This window comes from Gobio gobio (assembly GCF_949357685.1).
Source record: "Gobio gobio genome assembly, chromosome: 4".
Classification (NCBI taxonomy): Eukaryota; Metazoa; Chordata; class Actinopteri; order Cypriniformes; family Gobionidae; genus Gobio; species Gobio gobio.
The window spans coordinates 12060345-12084523 of record NC_137100.1 but is presented as its reverse complement, the minus strand read 5'-3'; the positions used below and the strand labels follow the sequence as shown (position 1 = coordinate 12084523).

General features: G+C 40.0%; 1 pseudogene across 1 annotated transcript; it reads left to right on the top strand.

Moving 5' to 3' along the window:
• Positions 1–619: 619 nt before the first annotated feature.
• Positions 620–1637, top strand: LOC307124815 (putative nuclease HARBI1; annotated as a pseudogene). Its single transcript has one exon. The product of its transcript is annotated as a putative nuclease HARBI1 (transcript).
• The last annotated feature ends 22542 nt before the right edge of the window (positions 1638–24179 follow it).

Below are 24179 nucleotides of genomic sequence, written 5' to 3'. Positions count from 1 at the left end.
GCCCATTTATAAAAAGGGGAGGGTTTGTTCGATATGTCCCACCCTGTCTTTCTGTTTCAGTGGAAATTATATTAACACATTGAATAATGCTGCATGCTTCAAGGCACTTCAGTGGGACTTTAACATCTATTCTAATGCACAAGAGGGGGAGGAAAGGAAACACTTCAGGAGTTTCCAAGTCGGTATCTCATTGGTTGAATTCTACAGGATTTCCGGGAGACGTGTGTGTCAAGTTCTTAAATGGTTTGCCTAGAAACAAAGCCTTTGTGTTAAAAAATATGACAATGAGTGCTTATCAGGATCAACTAAATGCTGGATTTTCAAAGTCCATGGCATAAACCCTTAAAAGACGTCCCAGAGTTTTGCTTGAGACACTTAGGGGTGGTTTCCCGGACCAGGATTAAGCCTAGTCCTAGACTAAAATGGCCATTTAAATCAGATTAACGGAAATGTGCTTTCTCTGTCATGGTTTTAAAAAGTCTAAGACTTAGTCTAGTCCAGAATTGAATAGGCTAATTTCCTGGAGGAAGACTAGATCAACTTCAGGACTAAATTGAGGCTTAAATTAAACCTACCAGGAGGCAGGTTTAACTTCAGATTAATTTCATTTGGAGGACACATGGATTACTTGGACTATGTCAGTGATGATCAGCGCTTTCCACCAGCCAGGCAAATTCTTGCAGACAGAAGTGACCCATTGCAACGTTTTGATGAAATAAGTTTTCTAGATCGTTTCCGCATGCATAAAGTAAATGCAGTGGAGATAATTTCACTCTTAGAACCCAGGCTTTCATCTGTGACCCAAAGAGGGCAGCCTATTCCAGTTTGTCTCCAGGTGCTCATAACTTGAAGGTTCTTGGCATGTGGCACCTTTCATCGAGAAACTGGGGATTTATGTGGTGTCAGTGAACCAACAGTATGTAAAGTCATTCACAGAGTGTGCAGGGCCATTTGTGAATTAAAAGCACATTACATAAACTTCCCTGATGCTAGAACCCAGGCTAACTACAAGGTACTATTCTATGAATATGGAAATTTCCCAGGAGTCATAGGTTGCATAGATGCAACCCATATTCCCATTAAGCATCCCTCTACTCCAGATGCTGAGGAATACAGGAACCTAAAGAACTGGTTTTCCATAAATGTCCAAGGTGTATGCACTCCCCAGTTAGAGTTTTCAAACATTGTTGCACGGTGGAAAGGTGCAACTCATGATTCCCGAATTTTCCTCAAATCATCTCTGTATACTCAATTTGAAAGAAGAGATCATAATGGAATTTTGCTTGGTGACAGTGGGTATGCTCAGAAGGATTTCTTGTTTACGCCATACTTGCACCCAACAACAGCGGAACAACTGCGCTACAACCAGGCTCATATGCGCACAAGGGCTTTAGTCAAGCGCATGTTTGGAAGAGTCGTTTTCAGTGCCTTAGGAAAACACTCAAGTCCAATTCAAACCAAGTAGATGCTGCACTGTCATTATTGCAACAGCTGTTCTTCACAACTACCTAAAAAAGCAGGGATGCCCAGATCCCCCAATAGAAGAGGATGACAATGCAGATGTGCCACCATTTACAACAAAACACAGAGAAGGACTTGCATACAGGGATGCTTTTGCATTGTGCCACTTTAAATAGATATTTTTACATTATTTAACTTTCAACCCTCTGTTCAGATCTGATACTAATGTAATAATAAAATAATACATTTTTATAAAAATAATAATAAAAACCAAATATTTGTTAAAAGTGTACAACTTTTTGGCTGTTATGTTACTGAAACCACCACAACATCCATCTTTTCTTAATTAAACAATTTTTATTTCACAGATTCATGTACTGATGTGACATTTAAGCCTGTTGCATCTCTCTCTCATTCATCTTTATCTCCAGTTCTACTTGTAGTATCTTCATCTTCATTTCATGCTCCTCCTTAAGATACTTCAATTTATGTTCATGAAAATCATTAGCCAACTTTTCATGAACAGTGAGTCTTTTCTTCTGGTTACCAGTACTGCAGACATTGCCACCCTTGCTTCTGAAGCTGCTTTCCAATTCTTCAGTTCTGTTTCGACCTTCTCCTTGAAACATGAACAGTTCATATATGGTCAAATAAATACAGATTAAATGGGAAAATGTTTCACATCATATGACAGAAGCAAATAGAAGTTTGAGAGGAAAGAAACAAAAGCCAAAATCAAATTCAAATACTTAATATAGGTGCATGTGATCCATCATCTGAACTGTCCTGATGGTCATCTTCTGGTATGTTCTCCAAAGGTTGCTGATTCTCTAGTATTCCTGTCAGTAACTCCGCCAGTCTTAAACCTCTCTCTTCGAGCTTCAGCAACAGTTTTTTTGAGGTTTATTTTGATATTTTTCCACAACACCTGTATTATCTATTATAAATACAACAGTGATTTTAAAAAGCCATAATAAAACTAATGATTCTTACCTGAAGTTGTTGTATTGTTCTTGTAGATGTGTGTTCATTTGCATTAAATTCATTACAAATAGATTCAACAGCTGATTTGTGCAGTTTATCTTCGATAACAGGATGTCTCGAAACGATTTGCTTTAAAAGACTTTTCTCATGTTCAGAAAAGTTCTTTGATCGCACTCTCTTTTCAACTTCCATTGCCATTTGCTTCTCAGTTGCATACAATTTTAAACTTTTCTTGGTTCATTCCATTTTTTATAGGCAACCTCAATCCAGCTAATCCGGATTTGCACAGGTGGTATTAAATTAATCGAGTGTATTTTAGTTGAGGACTCCATAATCCAGGTGTTAGTAATCTGTACTTAATCTGTGTTTCAGAAAGCCATTTTTTAAAACATGATTAACTATTCTAGATTAAGGCCTACTCCTGTCTTAATTTAATCTTGGTCCGGGAAACCACCCCTTAAAGTTTAAGTTTAAGTTTAAAGTTTATTGCCATTTGCACAGGTACGTTTCAGTACAGGTACATTGGAATTCTTATGCGTTTCTCAAAGTCAAGTTCTAGATAAAAAAAATGATGTATAAAAACTAATAATATATAAATGCATACACCCACACATAGCCTGCATATATACATATACGTACAAACATATATCTATATTTACACATACATACACACATACACATACGCATAATGAGGTAGAGCAGAGAGTGACTAGACAATTTTTCAAAGGAGTACAAAAAAACTAAAAAAAAACAAGATACAGAACCGGTGTATGGATAAATAACGTCTAAGGTTACGTATGTAACCTCTGTTCCCTGAGAACAGGGAACGAGCGCTGCGTCTAGCTGACGCTATGGGGAACGCCCTCGGCGTGACTGGTGTCTGAAGCTACTATCGAATCACGGCAAAGTCTTTGACCGACGTCAGCCCATGACGTCATCAACGTGCGACCCGGAAGTATAAAAGGGCGCCGTGCCAACACATACACATCTTCTCGTCTGAAGGGACTGTATGGCAGATAGGCCCTGAAGCATGGCAACGCGACGCAGCGCTCGTTCCCTGTTCTCAGGGAACAGAGGTTACATACGTAACCTTAGACGTTCCCTTTCGAAAGGGAACTCTCGCTGCGTCTAGCTGACGCTATGGGGAACGATATACCAACGCCGCCATGCTGAGGGGAGTGTCTGCCCATTGGCAGTGACAACTGTCAACTCAAGTAATTCATAGAAAAACCTGAGCGATTCCCCCTCAGGTCCTGGGCTGACAGTGACAGCACTCCCTACGGTCATAGCCCAAGCTATACAACTAAACGGAACCCTAACGCACTGCGTGGAGTTCCATCTAGACCGCTCGAAGGCCCGGGACCACTACTTCCAATGAAGGGGTCCCTTCAAGGGAATGTGGCTAGGGGACCCGAAGGAACCCCAGCCAGTCACTACTCGGGAAAAAGTTATCCCGAGTGCCACCAGGGAGGCCTGACCTGGTGCCCTAAGTGTTATGGACACTTCGGTTTAGCCAACCCTGTCTGTTCAAAACAGAGCCTCTGGATGGTGCCCAAAGGGCGTCCAAGCTAAGGGACTGAAACACAGGCAGTCTTACTTAGCCCGGAACTCAGAGACGGGTTATCCAAGAGAGCAACACTCAGCGTAGTGCTTTTCAACCCTTGCTATCGAGGGGAGTCTGCCTGCTCAAATCAAGGATCTACCAGGTGCTTGTGTTTCAAAGCAGTAGGGAGGCCGAAAGGGCCTAAGGACTGATCTAACAGGGAGGCCTCATGAGAGGCCTACGACCGTCTGACCAGGCTCAGGCGGCTGAGCACTCATAGACGACCCTCATTGAGGGGAGCAGCTGAGCCTGCCTGGCGAGTAACCTCCAGCTATAGGCCCAACTACCACAAGTTCTCACAGAGAACTGGTAATCAAAGTGCCTAGCTCAGGAACTTCAACTTCAAGGAGGCCCTGTGGGCCTACTACTTGATAGCGGGTATTCCAGGGAGGCCTATAGAGGCCTACTACCTAACCGCAAGCCATGCTGGAAACCCAAGCATCCAGGCTCGGGACTCCGTCCTCAGGGAGGCCTTAGTGAGGCCTACTACCTGACAGCAATACCGCCTGCTGAGGTTACCCATGTTTTCTCAAGGAGGCCTAATGGAGGCCTACTACTTGACAGTCAAGCTACGCAGGCTAGTCGGGCATCCTGTTTAAGGAACCCGTCCTCAAGGGAGGCCTATTAAGGCCTACTACCTGATAACCAGCCTTTAGGGAGGCCTGGAGAGGCCTACTACCTGATTGCAATACGTGCTAAATGACTGGGTCCCAGGAACACCTTAGGGAGGCCTGATGGGGCCTACTACCTCGTTCGAGTGACCACCATCTGGGACTCGACAGTCAAGCTACGCAGGCTTTTCGAGCATCCTGATTATGGAACTCGCCCTCAAGGGAGGCCTATCAAGGCCTACTACCTGATAAGCAGCCTTTAGGGAGGCCTGGAGAGGCCTGCTACCTGTTTGCAATGCGTGCTAACTGTTTGAGATGACTGGACCCCAGGAACACCTCAGGGAGGCCTGATGGGGCCTACTACCTTGTTCGAGTCAGGGAGGCCTATTAAGGCCTAGAATTAACAGCAGGCTTTCAGGGAGGCCTGATGAGGCCTACAACCTGCCTCTGAGAGGGACCACAATCTGGGAACTCACCCTCAGGAAAGCCTAGTAAGGTCTTAGAGTTAACAGCAGGCCTTTCAGGGAGGCCTGATGAGGCCTACAACCTGCTTCTGGTAGTGATCACAACCTGAGAGCTCACCCTCAAGGAGGCCTAGTAAGGCCTTACACCTACCAGCGGGCCTTCGGGGAGGCCTGATGAGGCCTACAACCTGATAGCCTCCAGGCTAGCTGTCCTGATGCGCACATCGGTACATACCTCCAGTGAGGCCTATTTGAGGCCTTCCAACTGATAATGCGCCTTGTTCAAGAGGCCTACTGAGGCCTACAATTGACAGCCGACCTTCAGGAGAGCGTATTTACCCCTATTTAACCTGATAGCCAGCTAGGCTAGTAGTACCTTGATGCTTAAGCATTGTCACCTGCCTTACTAGAGGCCTGATAAGGCCTGCCACTGTCACCGTTTACTCTTGAGAACGGTGCAATCCTTCCTGCTAACTGGGACAGCCATATTTGAAAAATGTGGGTTGTCATAATATTAGACCCTACGGCTCGTTTTCATGGAGGCCTGCTGAGGCCTAACACATGATAGCTACCCATTACTATGGGGACCCGTTCCAGGGAGGCTTGTAGAAGCCTACAAGCTGTACGAGTTTCGCAAAAAACGAGAAATAACTGCCAGACAAACAAACTGACTGCTATTAAAACCAGCGACTCTCAATGAGAGGAGGCCTCAGATCTAAGTACAACAAAAAGGTGACGGTGCCTCAGCAACGCGCCTCCTTCATCCACATACCAACTGACGCCGTAGCGCTCAGTCGTAACAGAGACAAACTAATCCAACCTGCAGTGGCTTTAGGGAACCGAAGACACATAGTAACCCTAGGCGGTAGACAAACACTACATTCTATCAGAAAAGTGTGCTACCGCCTAGTAATCCGCAAACATTTCAAAGAAAAGAGCGGCGGCCTAAACACTACTCTCAAAATGAGAGGAGGCCCATCTTCTGATAACCATAAGCGGTGGCCTATCTGGCGCCATCTTGACCAACCAGGGAAAGCCAACACACGCTCACAAACATAGCCCAGATAATGGTGCTGTGTTAAAGCCTAACTAAGCAGGGGAATAGACAGTTCTCTCTGATGAATATCCAACTCTATACAGGAACCTGGGGTCTGTAAGAAATACATATTTTTAGTATAACACAAAAATGACCACTCTCACCTGCGGCATGCTGAGCGAAGACTCATTGTGCGGTTCTCACCACCATGTTCTACCGCCCTTGAATGCCTGAAAGGGGCGTTCTCACTGAGCAAGTCCGGGCGGGCCATCAGAACATAGTTCTACTCACCATAGGCCCGCCTCAGGCCTGATGTAAGAAGCGCCTGGGTAAAAGTTTCATAAAAAGACATTAAAAAGGAAAAAGGAGAGGGCTATGATGTAATCGCCCTTAAGGGAAGTGATCCATCACCAACGCCTTCGTTGAGAACGTTTGTCCTGGATCACCTCCCTTAGATCCTTTTTCCCGCGGGAATCCCATCTCCTCTGTACCCTGCTCCTCCAAGGAGGGGGGGGGGGGGGGGGGCACAAGAGGAGACGCTAGCACTCTGGTCCTGCCTACGGTCCTCAGACCGTGAAGGACCAGGTCCCGCCTGCCTGGGTGGGGGCGCGGATCTCAGCGGTATGCATGTTTTATTCTTAAATGCCGCTGAGCGCGCCTTCGCCTCCCTGAACTTTCCAACCACCGCCTCCACGGAGGTGCCGAAAAGTTCAGTAGGCGAAACCGGCGAATCGAAGAGAAAACCCCTTTTCTCTCTCCCCGATATCAGCCAGGCCCAACCACAGATGCCTCTCCGTAACCACCATAGCCGCCATAGAGCGGCCGATAGCAGCAGCAGTCTGCTTGGTGGCCCGGAGAGACAGATCTGTGGTGCGGCGCAGCTCAGCAACCGCCTCAGGGGACAGCCCGGCCCCCTGGTCGAGATCCTCCAGCAGGTCCGCCTGGTACGCCTGAAACACCGCCATGGTGTGAAAAGCAGCACCAGCCTGACCCGCTGCCGTGTATGCCCCTGCCATTAAAGCACAACGTGATTTAGAAAGGCAGAGTTTGAGCTCTTCAGTGTTGATGCCCACGAAATGCGAGAAAAGTTCGCAAACTTTCCTCGCCAGTCGGTAGCCTCAACACATATCCATATTCCCCTATCCCCTCGACATCAGCGAAGTTAAAACGCTGATGTTGATGAACATTGGGTAGAATATGGATTCTTCCATGCCCTCTCGATCTCTGTAAGAAGATCAAGAAGGAATGGAAGGCTCATCTGAGCTGATGGTTTATGGCCAAGGAGAAATCGATCGAGCAATTTATCACGAGCGATCTCTCCTCTAACGCGCCAACATGGCAGCAGCAGCCTGCCCGCAGCACGTTCCATAACATTCATCAGCTCAGCATACACGGTCAAGGTGGCTGAGAGGATTCATACCACTCTCACCAGCCATCCCTAAGAGCACTTGCTGTTTAGTCTCGTTAGCCAATCTGAGAACCCATGATGTATGCCAACGCTCAGCCTCAGCTTGAGCGGGACAGCATCATCCAGTCCCAGATGCCAAACTTTCTTCCCTCAGGAAAAAAGCCAGACTAGAGTGGAGCGATCTCAGATTGAAAACCGCTCACACTCACACACAAACAACTTCAAATGAACTTGACTGTGCATGCTCTTGATCCCAGGCAGTAAATACACACTCGTGTGTATTAATAATTGAATTTGTTTTACCTTAACTCGTATAGCAGTTCAAACAGACAGTCCCTGAAGACGAGAAAGATGTGTATGTGTTGGCACGGCGCCCTTTTATACTTCCGGGTCGCACGTTGATGACGTCATGGGCTGACGTCGGTCAAAGACTTTGCCGTGATTCGATAGTAGCTTCAGACACCAGTCACGCCGAGGGCGTTCCCCATAGCGTCAGCTAGACGCAGCGAGAGTTCCCTTTCGAAAGGGAACCTTCCTAGTTTAGATAAATACACATTGTAATAAATAATAGTAATATTGTGCTTACAAGATTAACACTCTAAAAATAATAAATTGCAATTGCCCTAATCATTACAATAATTAAAAACATGGAATAGGATACATTTTTCCCTCCTTAATGTCTTGTGCCACTAGCCTGACAGTGGCTGGGAAATTTTTTTTAAACAAACGGGCCTTGTGGGTGCTAATGCTCACAGGCCTAAGATGTCTCAAATTATAACCTGTGTCCACCCATTTAAACAAAGCATAAGCTGGGTGGTGTTTGTCCTTAAGGATGCTCTGTGCTTTTCTTTTGCAGCGCTGGGTGTATATAGTGTCCATCGAGGGAAGGTTAGAGCCAATAACCCTCTCAGCAGTCTTAATGACCCGTTGCAGTGATTTCCTCTCGGCCAGGGTGGTGTTGCCATACCACACTGTGATCCCACTGGTGAGGATACTTTCAACAAGGCCTTTATAAACATGGGTTAGAGGTTGACTTTTAAGACCGGCCTTCTTCAATACGCTAACGAAATGCAGCCTCTGCTGAGCTCTTTTCACTGTTGCAACAGTGTTTTTAGCCCTGCTGAGATTCTCGGATAGATGAAGTCCCAAGAACTTATAGCTGTCCCTTCGTTAAATCATCTTGAATTAATTATTAGTGGCTGCATGCCAGTTTGTTTATTGTAGGAATATCAACTTTACATTTTCATGCACCCAAACATGACAAATCAAACTGTGATTGCTTGCTTTACATGTCAGTCAGACGGCCTGTGTCCAGCAGACTCCAGATTCCATTCGTCCTCTCTACTTTCATTGTCAATAAAATCAAACAGTGGGGTTAAAATCAGTGGGAAACTGAAATTGGACCAATTTTTTTCTTTATTTTGATTTGGTGAAACAGCTTATCGAGCGAGAAGGAATGTAAGCCGAGACATGATTTTGCTTATCAGGAATTGATTACATTGTAGAAAGTGTTTCATTTGAGTGAAGTGGGTTGGAACTCTGGCCAGTTTTATTATGTAAAAAATTTGAATTGTCAATTTTGATTTCATTTCAGTTGTGTGATGTGCTGTATAGGCCTAATCTGAGATCTCAGGAATTTCTTTTCACAGACAAATAGCGCAGTTTGTGATATTATCTTTGCTGTTGCTCCATTTCTTAAAAGATTATGTCGGTGCTTCTGAGGCAGTAGAGCTGTGTTTTAGGACAATAGTCTTTATGCGATTAGATTTACCATGATTCTTCTTAATGGGCTGGCTGGCAAAAATCCCAACTCTCTTTTCTGCATCAAAAACCTAATGCACCTGTTGCACTTAATGTCGCCCCTAATGCACATTTATCAAGTCACTCTACTCTTATTGTTTACGATGGGATATACCATACCTGTGCAGTGAATAGTACTTACGTATGTGGTATTTTGGGTGGATTTATTCCACTTATTTTTTGCAATCTTTATGTTGAATCAATTACTATAGATTTTGCAAACACAACAGCACTCAAACTGAATAAAACAAAATGTTTTGTGGTGTTAGAGTACATACATAAACACAGAAATCAATGATAATTCAATGAATGTAATGTTTCCTTATCGTTTCAGGTGTGATACATGACAGTAATCTCCTTAACCATTTTATTCCTGATAAAACGTTTTTGTAATTTCCGATTTGTAACTTTTCTGTATTTTCCTATTTGTCCTATTTTCCAATTCAATTCAAAAGTGAACAAATATACAGTTGTTAGCACATCCCGTTCTGATAGGATTGGTTGTTGGTGTAACGATACACTTGTGTCACGATTAGATACAAATCGTGATACTGATCTCACGATACGATATGTATTGCAATATTTTAAGCCAAAATAAAGAAGAGAGGTTTTTTATTTTTTTACTTTTTTATTATTATTATGTAACGAATTAGCTCTGATGGTAAATATTAATCATTATTCATAACTCATTATGATTATTCATTATGATAAATAATTATTTGAATTTATGTAAGCGCCTAGAGCGCATAACAAGATCGATCATTTAAGGGACAATTTGTTTGCAGGCATGGAGTCAGGACCAACATATATTGTGCACAAATTTGTATTAACTAAAGCACGGACAAGACTAAAACTAACATGCAACATAGATAGCACAATACATACATGACAAGAGGTTAAAGTGGTTGGAGGGAAAAGGGTCAGAACAGATGGATGAAGTTATGCAGAGAGTCTAGAACCTTTGGAAGAACCACCATTAATAAACTTCTTTGTCTGAACAAAGAGTTTACAGTTTTACTAACTACACAGCGATTTCTGTTTCGTACTTTACTTGCATTTAGCCTGAGCTGTAGAAGACCGTCCGAGGTGAAATCACAGGAGAAAGCTTTGATGGTTCCGTCCGATGGCATTGAATTGGCAGTCAAGTTCCTCTGCATCGATTGAAGAAGAAATGATGAGCTTGCGTGGTTTCTTTGACTCCGTTGAGGAAGTTGCACATGGCGTGCAGAGTTTGGGCCTGCTGGCCAGTGTGGTGGCATTGGGTTTCCTGTCTCACACACACACACACACACACACAAACACGTGAGGCTATGTGCCAACTGGCCGAGATCAGGTGTTGTTTCAGCCAGGAAGAAGAGAAGAGAGAGAAGGAGGGACGAGTGCCTCGCTCCTTAAGAGGTCTGCAGGAGATCATCACCTCCTGAGGTAGACTTGACCAATGAGATTGTCGGGATTTCCAAGAGGGAAGTTTCTCTGGAGATTTAATGGCTCTTTGATTCAAGCATGATTCAATTGCAGAGGATGGAACTACTAAAGACTCTTGTAATTCTAATATGTTGCACAAGGATTGACATATCATATACACAATCATTCAGATTTTTACATCTCAACTTCGTAGACACCAAACATGCATTCACATGATTTTCGTTAACCATAGTATGCAATTCTGAAACCAATCCAACAGAGATTGAATTAACACATAGATCAAACCCTATAAAAACAAATCATGAGATGGAGATATGTTTATATATTTCTCAAGTGCTTATATATAGGATATATGAGTTTAAGATGGTTTATTTGTCCTTTTCAGAAAGACTGTGAGTCTCAGCTCTCTGCACATTCTTTCACGTCGTAAAATGTAACAGGCAATTATGTATCTGATTTGCCTCAGTCACTACAATTATAATAACATGATTTTTTATTGTATTATTACCACACTGTAAAAAAAATCAGGTCTCCAATTGAAAATGTTCTAGTGACCGATCACATCTAAATTTTTCAGTTGGCCAAATTGAATTTCTGTGAATTGATGCAATTTAATTCACAGAAATTCAATTTGGCCAACTAAAAATTTTTGATGTGACCGGTCACTAGAAAATTTTCAATTGGAGACCTGATTTTTATTTAACAGTGCAGGACCCATAAATATTCCCCCATTGCATTATTATACATTATAATCAACATTATATATAGTCGTTTAATGTATTAGCCTAATGTCACTGAAACTCCGTAAAACTGTATTTTTTCCCCTCCTTTATTACTCACCCTTTCAATGCAGGCCTCTTAAGCTGCACGCACACAGACTCTCCCGGTGCTCGCTATGTCCTGCCTCTCCCACTATTAATGCACTATACATATAGGAATAAACAATCTAAAATGCTTTGAATAATCATACTACTAAAACTAAATGTGATCTGGGGATTTAAATGATGTTTGCTTTCACTTCGAGGAGTGCCGTTCAGGCAGCACGTGTGCTTCAGACGATCAATGCAATCAATCAATCAATCAATCAATCAATCAATCAATCAATCAATCAATCAATCAATCAATCAATCACAGTTCTAATCGCAAGAAAGCGTGTCAAAATGACTATTTCCAAACTGTAAATGTTTGGCTCATCCAAAAATTTGAATTCTGCATTTACTCAATCTCATCTTGTTGTTGCACGTCTCGCAAGCATTTGAACCTCTAAGGTTTCATAAAAAATATCTTAATTTGTGTTTGGAAGTTGAACGAAACGATAAGAGGGTGAGTGACATGTTTGGGTGAATTATACCTTATAAATAGAGCAAGTTGAGCCTTGGATAAAACAACTCTATATCGCGAATCATATATTTTACATCAACGATATGGTCACATTTTTATATTGCAATATATCGATTAACAATGTATCTTTACACCCCTATTGTTTGCTCATAAAAATGTGTTTATTCACCACATTTAATGACAAAAAAATCATAAAATCATAAAAGCATAAACTAGCTCAAACCAGCTGCCATGCTTCAAATCAAACCAAATCAGTATGAACAGTATCATCAGGAAGTTCAAAAGGGAATTTTTATTTGTTATATCATATTTAAGGGATGAGAGATGCAAAGAGAAAAATTAGGGGAAGGGCGAGAGATACATTGGGATCACAAAAATTGTATCTGGGCCAAGCATGTGGCCGGTGTGAGGAATTCTGCATAAATTGCATATAGCCTTTGAGCAATTCCCTATATTCTCTATTGGATAAGTTCACAATGTCATAATTCATATTTAATCTAATGAGCTTCAACACTAGCATAGCACAAATCAAATTTGGTTAGTGAAGGGAAGCTCTGAAATTTCATTCCAATGAACCTCTCCTGCCATTTTGACATATACAGGAAGGAGCTAATGCGATTTACTGCGGACACCACATGAATTATCCCCAATAATTTGAATTAAATGTGCCAGGTCTTGTGCTACTCTTTTTAGCTAATTAAAGTTCAGAGATGAAGAAATGTATCAGAAGGTCATCAGAAGGTTTCCTTTTTTATAGTGTTTTTTTTTTTTTAAAGGGAAAAAAAACCCCACATGAAATGTGCACATTAAAAAAGAAAGATTCCTCGCTCAGGAAGGAGGAAGAGTTAAGCAAAGTAGACAGCTACAATAATTTGCACATCAATTATACATCTGGTGCAACGTTGTAGACAGCAGGCTAATATTCTCTAACCGGTACTTTAAAAACATAACTGTATTTTCTTGCCCTACAGTGTCATGGTGTTGAATTTGAATGGAATGTGCATGATGCTTTAAAAATTGAAGTTAAGTGATCTCAGGTCATCGTTTTGCTCATCTTTTAACTGCCAATGTAACAGTTATAACTGATACTTGATGCAATTGAAGAGCAGCACCACAGGGGATAATATAGAGTTCAAAAAAATAAAAAGACAGAATTACTTGCTGGATGAGCCAATGCGCAACTTAAATCATGTTTCATATGCCACTGTCCCCACAAAGAGCTGAGGCACTCAGAACCAGCAGAAGAAATTGAATTGCTTTGCTATTATCATAATGCCGCTATTACATTTGGAAAAAGAACAGTTTCTTCAGTTCAGACTTTTGGGATCTCATTTCAAAGCCCAGGCCTATTAAATCTGATTAAGAGGGATTTATCTAATGCTGTCTGATTTATAAGCTCCACACATCTATGGACTTGTATCTGTCATGTAACAGTTGAGATGAGTCAGAGCAATTTAGAAAAAAAAATCTGTAAAATGAAAAATACTTAAACATACATGCATACATACATACACACATATACAGCCAATCAGATCCGAGAACCAGAAAGAATTGTGTGCGTGCGTGTGTGTGTTTATACAAATGGCTACGAGTGTGCTATTGTTTATATATTAAAGACGGATATTTTTTATATATAAGTGATTTATTGCAAATTATTTGAAGATTAATCTAAAATAAATATAAAAAATTAATATACAACCCCAAATCGGAAAAGGTTGGGACAGTATGGAAAACGCAAAAAAAAAGAAAAAAATAAGTGATTTCTAAATTTACTTTGACTTGTATTTCATTGCAGACAATATGAACACAAAATATGCATGTCATTTGTAAATATGAATCCTTTCCTGTCATTCAGACCTGCAACACATTTCAAAAAAAGTTGGGACAGTAAAGCATTTACCACTTTGTAATGTTGCCATTCCTTTTCACAACATTTAAAAGACGTTTAGGGACTGAAGACACCAAGTGATGAAGTGTTTCAGGTGTAATTTTGTCCCATTCTTCCTGCAAACAAGTCTTAAGGTGGGCAACAGTACAGGGTCTTCGTTGTCGCATTTTGCGCTTCAAAATGCGCCACACATTCTCTATTGGAGACAGGTCGGGACTGCAGGCAGGCCAGTCAAGTACCCGTACCCTCTTCCTCCGCAGCCAGGACTTTGTAATGTGTGCAGAATGTGGTTTTGCATTGTCTTGTTGAAATATGCATGGACGTCCCTGGAAAAGATGTCTTCTTGAAGGCAGCATATTATGCTCCAAAATCTCTATGTACTTTTCAGCATTAATGGTGCCTTCACAGAAGTGCAAGTTACCTTTGCCAAGGGCACTGACACAACCCCATACCATGACAGACCCTGGCTTTTGGACTTGTTGCTGGTAACAGTCTGGATGATCCTTTTCTTCTTTGGTCCGGAGCACACGACGTCCATTCCTCCCAAAAATACCTCAAATACTGATTCATCTGACCACAGTACACGTTTCCACTGTGTGATGGTCCATCCCAGATGCCTCCGAGCCCAGAGAAGTCGACGGCGCTTCTGGACACTGTTAACATAGGGCTTCCTTTTGGCACAGTACAGTTTTAACTGGCATTTGTGGATGTAACTACGTATTGTGGTACTTGACAAAGGTTTGCCAAAGTAGTCCTGAGCCCACGTGGTGATATCGCTTATAGATGAATGACGATTCTTGATGCAGTGCCGCCTGAGGGATCGGAGATCACGGTTGTTCAGCTTAGGCTTGCGCCCTTGTCCTTTACGCACAGAAATTCCTCCAGATTCCTTGAATCTTTTAATTATGTTATGCACTGTTGAATGTGAAATATCCAAATCTCTTCCTATCTTTCTTTGAGGAACATTGTTTTTAAACATTTCAATAATTTTCTCACGTATTTGTTGGCAAACTGGCGATCCTCTGCCCATCTTTGCTCCTAAAGGATTTGACCTTTCTTGGATGCTGCTTTTGTACCAAATCATAATTACAATCACCTGTTGACATCACCTGTTTCAAATCACATAATTATTTAACCATTTTACCTCATTACTAGCCCTAAATTGCGCCTGTCCAAACTTTTTTTGAAATGTGTTGCAGGTCTGAATGACAGGAAAGAATGCATATTTACAAATGACATGAAGTTGACCAGACAAAACATGAAATATTTTGTGTTCATATTGTCTGCAATGAAATACAAGTCAAAGTAAATTTAGAAATCACTTCTTTTTTTTTTTTTTGCGTTTTCCATACTGTCCCAACTTTTTCTGATTTGGGGTTGTAGTTACTGCTTCTCTTTCTATTTTTATTTTCTTTTTGAGATGTCACAATCAGAAGTTGTCAGAGCCAAACCAAAAATGCTTCAAAAATAGATTCCGTAATATACAGAATTGCTTCTCAGTATGCTGTATGTAATACATTTCTGCATGACTGACAGTTTAAACGGCAAGGTAATTAGCATCATCATAATTGGCATGGCAGTGTTTGCAAATCCATGCTGAGAAATAACCATTCAGTATCCATTAGGAGATCTTCAACAAGTCAAATTAAACATTTCAAATTAAACCGCTACAGACCACTGTTGCACCTACCGACAGGCGCAGAAATTAGTTTTGGGAGGAAGGGGGCCTTGGACGTTTTTCCCACCAAAAACAAACCTGAGGTTCAGTGCTTATTTACGACAATCACTGATTTAGCTAATTTGGGCGTTAAGATTTGCTTGACCGATAACAATAGCCGGATGATCAATCGGAGCACCCTTAAAGGGGACCTATTATGCAAAATTCACTTTAACATGGTGTTTGAACATAAATGTGTGTCAACAGTGTGTGTACACAATCGCCGTATAATTGTCCACCCGCTCATTTTAATCCCAATAAATCATAAGCAGTGTCTCAGAACAAGCTGTTTGCAGATGCAGTGTGAAGTCACAAATGCTTATAGGCCCAGCCCACGACTTCTGACGGACTCTGCCCTATTAGCATAGACCCCGCCCTGAATGAGCTGTTCACAGTCCGCCATGTTTATCTCCTCACCAGAGCATTTAACAGCAGCATTCAAGTAAGAAATGTATTCTTATTAAAGGGTTACTTCAGTGATATTAAGCTTTGTATCAGTAGAAACCCGGTAGTATATTCGAATTATCATACTTTCCCTCCTCATGTCCCCCTGAGACAAGAGAATTATGAATTTTTTGGCCAGAGGCTAGAGACTATAGCCAGTAGTAGAAGTTAGTTTTAAACCCGTCCATAGGGGGTGGGATCTTGTTAAATAATGTTTTATCAACAAAGCTCGGGCGGAGCACGTTCAGATAATTAACAATCGTGAAATCAACAAAATTAGAAATCGTGTCGAGTATTAGCGAGAGTCTTACCTCTAGGCCAATGCGTTTAGTACCAGATGGATGGCTCAGGCTGTTCGTCATCTGGGAAGGTGAATATCGAAGGAATCGTGGTGTCCTTCAGAGTGGCTCTCTTCATTCCAAGCACATTCGGTTCATAGTCTTCCTGCTTGAAATGGCGACTGCACACCCTCCGTATTTTCAGGTTTTCCACATTAGTGTCCCCTCCAAAATTCGGATGGTTGATAGCCCGCAGCCACTGTTTACACCGCTCCAAATTTTTAACCAGCAAATGATGAAAACTTACTGCTTGTCCTTTTCTGGTTTTGGCTGTACATCCCGGTACAAAGCAACTTAGCACCATTTGGATGGAAAATACACTAATGTTTAAGTTATTTTAGGAACTAGCTCATCACGGAGACTCACGATATAACAGTGTCTTTTTAGTTTCTAGTCATCTAACGTTAGAACTGGTAGTCATGGCTTGGGAGTGGCCTCGTAGGGCAGCGAAGCAAGTGCATTCTGGGAGTTGCTGTCTTTCATCCACATGAGCCAAAAACACATTTTCTGTCTTTTCTCAGTCTAGAAGGCACCAAATTCAAAAATAATTTCACATTTCTACTACATAAATTACACAGTGTAAATACACATTCATCTTCCCAGCGCTGAAGTGCCCCTTTGAACATCCAAGTTGATTGTAGGGTAGAGTGGGGGAAAAACTAACTGTCTAACTCAGCAAAATCAGGATGTGCATCGTAAGTTACTTTTCCTGTGAGATCAGGTTGTTCTTGCCTACTGTATTTTGCCTTTCAAAGTAAATAAGCACTTTTTTAGCGGAGAAGCACTAGGCTTTAATAAAAGAAAATAAATGGGAACACTTTAGAATAATGGTCATTAGTTAACATTAGTTAACTACATTAGTTAACATGAACTAATAATGAACTGCACTTATAAAGCATTTATTTACCTTTGTTAATGCTAATTTCAACATTTACTAATGCATTATTAAAATCTTGCTAACATTAGTTAATGCACTGTGAACTAACATGAACAAACCATGAACAGCTGGATTTATATTAACTAACGTTAACAAAGATGAACAAATACAGTAACAAATGTACTGCTCATGGTTAGTTCATGTTAGTTAATACATTAATAATGTTAACTAATGACCATTATTCTAAAGTGTTACCAAAATAATTTTGTTCAGCAATTTGCCTATAAAAGCAAGCATCTGACAAAGGACAGCCCTCAGCTGTGTTGTTTGCGTAATGCAGCTGATGTTTCCGGAGAGTGTGTCTCAGAGAAGCATGCCAGTACAATGAAGCACAATATGACAGCTTTAGTATGGAGAAACTCCCTCATATGAAGCCAGGCTCTGCTTCTACTGCTGAGGGGAAACTGTTACACCTTGTGTGTGACTCAGAGCTTTCATCTCACACATGCCTGTCAATGCACTCTTGACGGCAGGATTGAGATTACACGGATTTTAACCTCTCATCTATTGCCTTCTCTTCTCTCTCCCCCCTCTTAACCCAGGAGTCATGCATGGATAACATCTGCCATTGCTGCCTGCCTCTTGCCAGAAGAAATGAGTTTATGAGTTTCTTCTCAATGAAAATATGTGGGTTTTGTGCATCGCTGACGGAAATGAAAAATAAATATTTTTCTTAAAAAAAATTTTTACGTTTTTTTTTTTAATCAATGCTTGATGTTTTAAAAGACCTGTGATGATTAAAGTGGCAATGAACTGACTTTTTATTATTTTATAGTGTTGTCTGAGGTCAACTTATTACGTTCGCGTGGTTTTTACATTCAAAAACCTCATAATAAATAAGTAATAGGCTATTTTCTACCCTGGCTCAGTTTTTAAGGGTGTGCCGCACTGAAGACTTGGAAGTAAACGCCCACTGCTATGATTGGATAGCAGTGATTTGCATATTACAATGAGCAACAGCTACCCCCTCAGTAAACGTGTGGGAAAACGGCAACCGGAATGATTAATCCCACAGGGATCGCAAAATGTCTTTATCCAACAAACACAATGATTTATCTCTCATCCACCCGCAATTTATTGGAATGTTATTTTTTTATTACTTGGCCCATCCGATCGGTGGATATAACCGCAAACCGTGCATCACTAACACACACACACACACACACACACACACACACACACACACACACACACACACACACACACACACACACACACACACACACACACACACACACACACACACACACACACACACACAAACACACACACACACACACACACACACATGTTTGTTTTTGTGAAATGTGAGGACATTCCATAGGCGTAATGGTTTTTATACTGTACAAACCGTATTTTCTATCCCCTTACACTGCCCCTGTCCCTTAACCTAACCCTCACAGGAGACTGTGCAGTTCACTTTCTGTGAAAAAAAACTTGTTCTGTGTGATTTATAAGCATTTTGAAAAGTGAGGACATGGGGAACGTCCTCATATTTCACCCTCTTTTTGTAATACCTATGTCATACCCATGTCATTATACACATTTGTGTCCTGATATTTCACGAAAACATGCCCACACACACACAAGCCTCACTGCAGAGTCAGTGGGCTTTGCGAGCCCTGGTCCAGTCTGATAACGAATCGCAGCACGATTAACCAACAACTCCACAAATAAATTATGTTCAGTTAGACACATACACATAATCAATAGATCTCAAACGATCTGTAACAATGCAATGCTGTCACATATAAAAAAAATTTTTTACTCACACAAGTGTGTTGCTTCATTCATTCATGTAATCTCATCCTATCTGCAAATCCAGTCTCTTGTTTACAAACGAATCCGTGGTGAAATGAAGGAACAAACGCTCAATGCTTCCCCACGTGAGCAGGATATTCATTAAAAATAAAGTTCATCCATGTATTCATAATCCTGGAATCCGAATGAAGCTTTTGCAAAATGTTTATTGCTTGGAAGTTCGATCCAGTTTAGCTCCACGTAGGCCTATGTTATTTATCTATAACATGTCAGACACGAGTCGGTGGGCGGGGCTACAGAAACAGAAACGTACAGGATATTCTTATATTACCATGACCTTATATATATCAAATGTTCAAGGGAAAGTTGATTTCTCAATTCATGACCCCTAAAAAAAACAAAATAATAAAAAAAAAACATTTGTATGCCATAATGACTTTTAGTTTGGCAAATGACAATGAAGAAAATGCTAATAATAGGTTTAAGAATGCATTAATTGTATTATTATTAATAAATGTGAATTCTTTCTATTATATTTATTTAATGCATTACGTGAAATGTCTATTTAACTATTTATATCTTACTGTTTTAATCATAAAACTATTTTTGAATATTGGTGATTTAGAATATTGCTCTTGCTGTCATTTTATAAAAGCAATAATAAGCAGCTTAATGTTCTCTGTTAGTGTTTTTAGCATTATAAAGGGTTTAAGCATGTCCTCACAGAGGTTATTGCATTATTTTAAGATAGTGCAGCTCAATATCATCTCTTCTGAGCTAAATATATAACAGGCCATTGTGATTATTTTAAAAACGGTTGGCACAATGACATTTTCCGGCACTCATCTGAAATCCTTCAAAATCGTCCTGTCAGAAATGCATTAAAACTGAGATGATTCAAGAAGCATCACTTCTAGACTCATCACATTCAAGAGTCACTTCGGCATGTACAATTTACCATTCAGCATCACTTCAAACCTCAATTTGCATAAATACAGCTAACATAGTCACACTGATAGGATATAGGGTTTTTTGTATTTTTTTATTTTTTTTTCAACTCTTACCAGCTCTCGGTTAATGGGTAGCTGTTTGAAAGCATTTAAAATGAGTTGCATTTTTGCCTGCTGCAAATCTGCTGTTATCAGATTTGCTGAACATTTGCTCAGGATGGCCTTATTATTTACTAAATATTAGGGCTGTCAAAAGATTAATCGCGATTAATCTCATCCAAAATAAAAGTTTGTGTTTACATAATATATGTGTGTGTACTGTGTATAATTATTATTTATATATAAAAACACACACAAGCATGTATATATTTAAGAAAAATGTATTATATTTATATATAAAATATTTATATTTATATATAATATAAATTATATAAATGTATATACGGTATATAGTGTATAGCCAGCAGCCATATCACCCTGTAGCCAGAGACTGGTTTCCCACTGAAGCTAAGCAGGGCTGAGCCTGGTTAGTACCTGGATGGGAGACCAAATTGGGAAAACTAGGTAGCTGCTGGTAGAGGTGTTAGTGAGGCCAACAGGGGGTGCTCACCCTGTGGTCTGTGTGGGTCCTAACGCCCCAGTATAGTGATGGGGACACTATACTGTAACAAGCACCGTCCTTCGGATGAGACGTTAAACCGAGGTCCTGACTCTCTGTGGTCATTAAAAATCCCAGGATGTCCTTCGATAAAGAGTAGGGGTGTAACCCCGGCATCCTGGCCAAAAAAATGTGCCCATTGGCCTCTGTCCATCATGGCCTCCTAATCATCCCCATATACATATATACGATTGGTATCATCCCTCAGTCTCCTCTCCACCAATCAGCTGGTGTGTGGTGGGCGTACTGGCGCAATATGGCTGCCGTCGCATCATCCAGGTGGATGCTGCACATTGGTGGTGGTTGAGGAGATTCCCCCTTCTATGTAAAAGCGCTTTGAGTGAGTGCCAAGAAAAGCGCTATATAAATGTAATTAATTATTATTATTATTATATACATGCAAATATTTCTTAAATATATACATGAATGTGTTTGTATTTATATATACATAATAATTATACAGAGTACACACAAATATATTATGTAAACACAAACTTTTATTTTGGATGTCATTAATCGCGATTAATCTTTTGACAGCCCTACTAAATATTATTCGATGAGCCGGTGTGACTTGCATTAAGATGCTGAATAAATGGGTTATAATGTTTTTTTGACAGAGAATTGCCTTTAAAGTTGTCCAAATTAATGGAATATATATTTTTATATATATTTACGGTAGTAAATTTACAAAATAGCTTCATGGAACTTGATCTTTACTTAATATCCTAATGATTGTTTGCTGCAAATCTGCTGTTATAAGATTTGCTGAAAATTTGCTAAGGATGACATTATTTACTATATATTATTAGATGAGCCAATGTGTCTTGGATTAAGATGCTGAATAAATGGGTTATAATGATTGTTGGACAGTATTACATTGATTACATGTTTGTCAAATATAGTGAAGTGATGAGATTTGGAGTAGCAATGGAAGCTTGTTTACACCACAGAAAAAATTTTATTGTGACTTTTTATCCCACAATTCTGACTTTTTTCACAAATGAGAGATATAAACTTGCAACTGCAAGTCAAAATTGCAAGATAAAAACTCTCAATTGTGAGACAAAATAGTTTTTTTTTTCTTAGAGTTGCACATTTATATTTTGCAATTCAGACTTTATGACTTTATGACAATTCTGAGAAAAAAGTCAAATCGGTATTGATGGGGAGTCGACTCCAAAAGAGTCGATTGCTCGACTCTGAATAGCCAGTTGGAATCGACTCCAGCACTGGAATCGACTCTCGTGTCGACTCTGTTGCTGTGTCCAAAATCGCTCACTTGTTTACTGATTCTCTAATCCCTATATAGTTCATGGCAGTCATAGTGACTTTAGTTTGTAATTTCCTCCATGCTAGCTTTAGTTTAATTAATGGTATATTAATGCAATAAATAGGTATAGATTTGGTTTTCCATGGTTAACCTTGTGTTCATAATCATTAAACTAACCATAAATCATAAACTCACATCAAGAATAAACACATCAATAAGTGTACATTATTGTATGCATTTTAGTATTTAGTGTCTTTAACTCACCTTTTAAGACAATGATCACATGCATTTAGCGCTATCACTCGACAACCGCTGTTTTTCGTGACTTTTTCCTCTGTAAAATTAGGTATCTGCAACAGCTAGGAAGCAACGTTGATAGCCACTCATTAAGTCATCACTAAATTGGACTAATTTGGACGGTCACGCTAAAAGTGTGTTGTTTTAATAAGGAGATTTGAAGGCTTTGTGTCGGGTGAAAATAAATTAAGTGTGTAACAACTGCAATTTTGTATTATTTCTTTCCCTGTTCTGATGTAAAGTAAATGGAGTCGAGGAGTCGATTCTATAGACTCCTACAGTGGGAGTCGGGAATCGGAGTCGACTCCAAAAAACCTGGAATTGAACACCCCTACAAATAGGAGATATAAACTTCAGAATTGTTTATATCTCGCAACTATATCTTTCAATTCAGACTTCTTTTTTTTCCTCAGAATTGAGATATATAAACTCTGTAACACTTTATTTTATGGAGTCAATTCTCACTATTAACTAGTTGCTTATTAGGATGAATATAGTTATAGGCTCATATAAGCACATATTAATGCTTTATTCTGCATGACCTTTTTCTACATCCCTTAATCCTACCCAATACCTAAATTTAAACGCTACAGAAACGACCTTACTAACTACTAATAAGCGGTAAATTAGGAGTTTATTGAGGCAAAAGTCGTATTGCATATGTGTTCCCCATACTAAAGTGTTACCATAAACTCGCAATTGTGAGTTATAAATTCTGAATTGCAAGATATAAATTCACAACTGTGAGGGGGGGAGGGGGCGGAGTCAGAAGTGTCAGATAAAAATTCTCAATTACTTTTTTATTTGTATTCCCTGGCGGAAACAAGCTTCCATAATGCTTAATGTCTTCATGACATAAAATTACTTTTTTGCAGAGTACAAGTAGCCAACGTTAACTTTTCAGAATACTGTGTATTCAAAAATGTTGCATGTTGTTCAGGTATGTTAAGCTTGAGTACAGGTGCTGGATGGAAATTAGTTTATCCAGCTGTAAGCAATGATTTTTCCCTCATAACCTACATTCAAGAAACGGTAATTGCAGTGAGCAGATAGCATGTGCTGACTTTGAGTGCTTAATTAGCAAGTGAGTGACTCAAGCAATATCTGAGAGGTGTTACTGCACAGCATCACCACAGGTTAAACAGAACTGTAGGATAGTAACTTGATCTTTTTCTAGCCACTTTTTGACAATTATTCTCACCTAGAAGCTGAAGAGCTGCCAGATCAACTGTCACTTTTCTCAACAGCTTTATTAGGATGTTTTCCTAACATACTGTCTGCGTAATATCTGCTAACACTTTATTTTGATGATCCCCCAACATACATTCATCTACTACATCCACTACTAATGCGAGTTAGTTGACATGTAGTTGCAAAGTTTCTTGTAGAGTGTCTAAAGTGGAGCATCAAAATAAAGTGTAACTGAAAACTTTCATTACAATTATAATGAACTTCCTAAATATGATGGCTAAAAGAAATGTGGTGTAACCAGCGCATGCCCTGCCCTGAATAAACTATTTCACGCACAGTAACAGATGTTTACACATATATATAGTCCACACTACACAAGACAAAATAATAGCTGAAAAATGACCTAAATAAGTAAAAAAATTAAATAAATAAAAAAACATTATTCTGCAAGGTATATTTACAGCAATTATTTATTTATTTTTAAATATAATTCACAAAGGTCGAGTCACACCGCAGGAACTAATCTTGCCTTTTCATAAAAATGTCAAATAATCTGATATTATAACAGACTCTGGATCTGCAAGGAATCTCTCTA